General features: G+C 40.4%; 1 protein-coding gene and 1 pseudogene across 4 annotated transcripts in view; one reads left to right on the top strand and one right to left on the bottom strand.

Annotated features, from left to right (window-relative positions):
• Positions 1-5,884, top strand: part of CLINT1 (clathrin interactor 1) — a 68,772-nt gene that overhangs the window by 26,522 nt on the left and 36,366 nt on the right. The window lies entirely within an intron of this gene.
• LOC111726539 lies at positions 2,363-4,681 on the bottom strand (annotated as a pseudogene).

Consider the following 5,884-nt stretch of genomic DNA (forward strand, 5'->3'; position numbering starts at 1 on the left):
AAAAAAAAAAAAAAAAAAAGCAAAACAAAACCAAGAATGTTACGGGTTCTTCCTTATAGCTTTATTGTTTTTCTACTTGAAGGGTATTGTTCAGTGTTTGATTTGCTCTCCCTTCCTCCTCTGCCTTCCTTACACCAAAACTGAAAAATACTTTTCTAGAAAACAGCTTTATAATATTTGCCTTTCTACTTTATCTGTAAGTAGTACAAATACAGTCTTAAACTGAGTTAAGATTATAAGAATATTGAGCCGTATCAATCAACAGTTGAGTAGTAGGAAAATACCAGGAGTGATTAAAAATCTTTGGTTCACTTCTTTGCCTCCATGGTTATATCAAACTATTATTGAAATTGAAGTCTGGTATTTATCAGAATGAAGCAAAGAATTTTGTAGTAGAATTGATATGAGAGTATTTTGGCTTAGGAAAGAGTACAGTCCTCAATTGTTTTAAAACTCCAAAACAGTTACAATTTCAAAAATAGTTACACCAATTTGGAGTATTTTCTGTGATTTTAAATCTTGTAGGGATGGAACATTTGGGAGTGATGTTTTTGAATATGAATACACTTTCTATGGTTTTACTGTCAGGCCCCCATTTTGAGTTTGGAGGTAGGCAGTTTTTTGTCTGTGCCATGTTTTTAAGATATTTTAGGTACTCAGTTATAGTAACTAGCCTGGTCTTTCTTTGACTTTCCAGAATTATTTTAAAAGGACTGTGATTCTCCCCTCCTTCCTCAAACCCTGGAACTAAACTGCTCTTGCATTTGTTTGATCTTGTGTTTTTTGTTTTTTGATAAGTAAAGGATGAGGTATAATATTTCAGTGTAAATTCTTTTTTTTGCAGTTTTTGGCCAGGGCTGGGTTTGAACCCGCCACCTCTGGCGCCTTACTCCTTTGAGCCACAGGCGCCGCCCCAGTGTAAATTCTTGATGGTTGTTTTAAAAAGCACAAAGGTTCATGTTTGAGCATTTAGGATTTTAATGTTCCCTCTTGAAAAGTAAAGAAGGAATCAGGTGCATGATCCAGCATAGTCCTTTGTGTAAATAATTGAAATCATAAATAATATGCACATGAGCAATACTCATATCATTGGATTGAAATAGGTTATACGTATTTTAAGGAATCAAGTTACCCTTTTCTAAAATCTTACATTGCAGAACAAATAAGAAAGTCTGAAGATTTTAGATATCTCAGATTTTGGTTTTTCCTGACCAAACAGATGCTTACTTTAGTTTTTAACTGTACATGTGTAAGGTGAGAATGTTGGTTTCCTCCGTTTCTATTTTTATTGTTGTCGTTGTTGTTGTTGCAGTTTTGGCCAGGGCCGAGTTTGAACCTGCCACCTCCAATATATGGGGCCGGCGCCCTACTCCTTGAGCCACAAGCGCCGCCCAGTTTCCTCCATTTCATTTGGATGGTTTGTCTTTAGTATTTACTAAAACCCCAAAATGTAATTTCCATGAGTGAGAAAATACCTTTTTTCTTAACATTAGTTCAATATTTTGCTCTTTTAATAGCATAATTTTTAGTGATGTTGCATTTGATGTCCTATTACATATTAACTAATGGATTTTAAAATTTAGACCAGATAATATTACTAATTATTTAATTTTATGGAGCGTGGCATAATAGAATGGGTTTTGGAATTAAAAGACCTAACAGAAGTTTTAACATCTGCCATTTACTAGTTGTGGGCTTCTAAGTGAGTTGTTTTACTGCTCTACTAAGAAGTTGTTAAATATATTTTTCCTCTCTGCTCACTTTTTATTCACATATATATATGTATATATATATACACATATGTATACTTTTTTTTTGGTAGAGAGGGCCGTATTTGAAATCAGCCAGGTTTAGGGTTATATTTTGTTCTTCTGCACTTTTCTGAAATGTCTTTTATTGGTTTTCTTCTTATGATATGGAGGGAATACTGTAGTTTGTTTATTTGTTTTCTGCCCTCATCCCATTTATTAAAGAAACAGTAAGAAAAGATACAATGCAGGAAAAACACTATCCTTTTACATCAGGCTGAATGAAGCATAATGATTACATCCCTTCATCCCCCACCCCAGACCCCCTACATTCCCATCCATATCATTTTAAACTTTGAGGTTCTTTGATTGGGAGTATCAGGGGTGAGGGAGTTGGATGAGTAGAGGAGCCTTAAGTCTGACCATCTCTTCAGTCCTAGCAGAAGGGCGCTGTGGGCCCAGTCAGGCAGAGATTGCATTTGGTGGGTCTTAGACGTGGTTGTCCACCTCCCGGTTCTGTATGTAGTCCCCTAGCAGAAGTTGACCAGGTCCAAGCTGCCCAGGTCAGAGCTACCAAAGCATGGTCCATTCACCAACACAACATTTCTAGAAAGCAGTGAGCTGATTCTCCAGTGTTGAGCAAGGGACTATATATGAATTGGGATCTGCAGGCCAATGTATCCCTGAGGAAAAGTTCACAAGAACAATTCAAGGAACTAGTAAAAGGCAGAAAACTGTGGGACAGAAGCACAGCAGGCTTCTGTAATGCTAGAGATCCTTTCTCTCAAGGCCAGGATTATTCCCACCTGCTGTAGTCTGTATCCCACAAATAACATTTCACCTTCAGTCAGGAAAAAAGTGGAAAAGATGGCTGATTTGAACTTGAGCCCCAGCTGTGTTCTTCATATTGTAGCTCTGTATCTACTACCCTTTTACCTAATGGACAGTCCCTGCCTACAACCACAGTGCTGGGAAACCAATGTGGTCCTGAGATAGAATGGTATTTAAGGAGGTAACATTCCATTTGGGTACATTGCAGCCATGAGACCAAACTTTTGCCTGCAGAGCCATTCATCCTTGGAAAGAAAGATGGGTTTATACCCAGGGTCCCAGTTGGCCTTGCAAAAGGAGCTGGGTTGATGATACCCACAGGGCCTACTGGAGGGGCCCAGGTGCCTAGCAGCTGACCTGGGGAAAACAACTTGGCCAGGGCCTACTGGGCAAGTAGATCTAAGCTGGACTTAGACCCTGCAGGCCAATGGCCCTCGGGAAGTTAGCTGGGTTGGGGCCTAGTGGCCCAGAGATCCTTGAGTAAACTGCTAGATTTGGGCCCTGGAGGCCAGCAGACCTTTGGAAGGTAGATGTATTTGAAGCCAATATGCCAGAAGACTGAGAGAAGGCAGCCTGGGTTTAGTCACCTCGAATCTTTCCCCCTTGGAAAAGGATTGGCATTTATCCCCATAGGGACACATGGCCTTGAGAACTGAGCTAAATTAGAGCCTATAGGGCCAGGAGCCCTTGACATGGAAGGTGGATTTGGCCCTGGGAAAGCCACTTCCTCAGTGCCTGGACCCAAGTTTGGGCCTGTGGGACCAGGTACTCTTTCCGTGAAAGATGGACTTGTACCCATGTTTCCAGAAGCCTGTGAGAAAGAAGCTGAGTTTGCTTCTAAAAAACTTGCTGCTCTTAGAATGGGGCAAGATCTAGGCCTTGAGGAGCAGCCATTCTTAAGACTAGATCCTGTGCCCAACAGGCCACCTGCTCTGGCATCCAGATTAGGGCCTGGGCCCAGGCCACCTGCCCTTGGGTTGGGACCAGGGCCTGGGCCTGGAAACATACCTGACCTAGGGGCAGGGTTTGTACCTAAAAAGCCTAATCTCAGATTGGGACTTGGTCTGTGGGGCCCAGGCTAACTGACCTAGGATGGGGAGGACCATTCCTAGAGGGCAACAGGATACCTGTTCTCAGGTTGGGTCTAAATCCAAGGCCCATGAGGCCACCACTTCCAGGTTTAGGACCTGCTTCCAAGAGATCACCTGTCCTAGGATTGGGCATAGGACCAGGTCCTTGGAGACCTAACCTGGGGTTAGACAAAGGCCGTGAGCCTGGGCCCAGGCCCAAAAGGCCACTTGGCCTTGAGAAAAAAACTGTGCCTGTGCCAGTGGGATTCATCCCTCTTGGAAAAGAAGCCATGCATAGGTTATGGGCACCAGCAGGGTAAGGTCCTGGATTTGAAGCCATTGAGCCTGATGAAGTTGAAAACAGATGGATTCCTTGGAAATGGGGCCAGATTTCCACCAAGTGAACCAACTGCCATGAGAAAGGGATCAGAGTTCACACTCAGGGGTGGACTGTATTCAGAACAGGACCTCCCTGTTGTCCCAGGGAACTGTCCAACCGTCCTCATCCTCGAGGTGGCAGTGGGGCACAACTCCAAGGAGTAGGCTGCTCTCGAGGGAAAACCTGGTGTTCTTTCATACTATTTATTGGGGACATTGGTAATAATGGGCTTGGGCAGGTTTTGAAAAGGATCTTACTTTTGTAAGTGATGTCACCAGATACCTGATGCCAGGAGTATGTTTGAGAAGGATTGCAGAAGTTTTCTCCAGGTGGATGATTTTCCCATACAAGCTTTGGGAAATGCCCTGTGATCCGTACAGGGGATACCCTCAGGGGTGTAATGGAGGTCTCCCAGGAGGTTTCCAGCTAATCCAGTGCTGTAGCAAGCGTGGATCTCCTCCTGTAGCTTCATCAGCACCCATTTTACCAGGCCTCCAGCTCCCACTCTAGAAATAAGTTTTCATCATGAACATTCTGTCTTTAAAAAGCAACTGAAAATAAGCTGCTATGGTGGCCGCCAAAAGTGGTGTCATGCCACCAACGGGCTACAACTGAACCTCTTGCTGCTGCCACCACCTGTGGGAGCATTACCTCGGGAGTACTGTAACTTACTTATTACTGCTTTAGCAGTATAGCTGTTTTATAACTAAGTTACTATATAATCAACTACGGCATTTGCTGTAGCAGAATTAACTCTTCTAGTGTACCATGTTGTCACTGTTAAGATATTTTTCATTGCTTTGTATTTCATTTTAGATCAATAAGACTTTCTTTGATGGGTGATAAATATTCACCTCACAGTATTTCTGTAGAGCTTCAGATTTTCTGCTAACAGCAAAAGTAATAGATTTATTGAATTTAAGAATAGTAGACTTCTTGTCTGTTGACCCTAAATTTGATTCTGTTCACAGGACTGTAATGAGATGTACGTAATTTGGTTTTAAAATACGAATATTAAGCTGAAAATGTTCAGCTTGCAGATAAGGGTAATGTGGTGAAGGTCATGCCTGATGAAAAATAATTATCACAGGGTTTATTATTAAACCTTCAGACTTTTTCTTGAAACTATTTCTCTGATGTTTTGGCAAGAAATATAAAAGAAAGAAAAAGTATTTCCTGCTTAAGTGACTTGTTACCTGAGGAAATTTTTTTCCTTCGTGTTCATTTTATGGATGTTTTATGGTTTTTTAAAAATCCATACTTATTAGGGAGCATAATTGTTTTATAAAACTTCATTATAAAAGTATCTTTTCTGAAACCTTTGTGGCATCAAGGTTAATAGATGACTTAAATATATATAGGTTTTGTGAATCATTCTTCCCTAGTACAGTTTTTAAAAAATCATGTTAATTTGAAAATTAGGTACTTAAATTGTTCCCTGTGGTTTTACACACATAGCACTTGGTGTATATATTTTAACCATATGCATATATTTTAGTTAGCAGTTTGCCATACGTGTTAGCCTAATAAAACAAGATATTGGAAGCACAAATAATATTCAGGTGGTCTATTCTGATAGCCAATTCTGACTCTAAACTCTAACTAATGATTGTATAGTACTTGATTTATGTTTTTAATGGCTTTTAATAGTTTTCCCTTGGTTGCAGTATGATACTCATGAGGAAATTTGGAAAATACAAAAAGAAAAAAAAATACCATTATTTAAAAACTATTGCTTGGATCTAAGTTATGTTTGTGTCACATCTCTTGCTGTCCTTGTCTGAGTGTGAATGTGTATATGCATATGAATGACAAAATATATTTAAAGGTTATAAAGAAAATATTCTTGATTGCAG

This window comes from Otolemur garnettii, unplaced genomic scaffold, assembly GCF_000181295.1.
Source record: "Otolemur garnettii isolate 467f Iridium unplaced genomic scaffold, OtoGar3 scaffold00003, whole genome shotgun sequence".
In the NCBI taxonomy this organism is placed as follows: domain Eukaryota; kingdom Metazoa; phylum Chordata; class Mammalia; order Primates; family Galagidae; genus Otolemur; species Otolemur garnettii.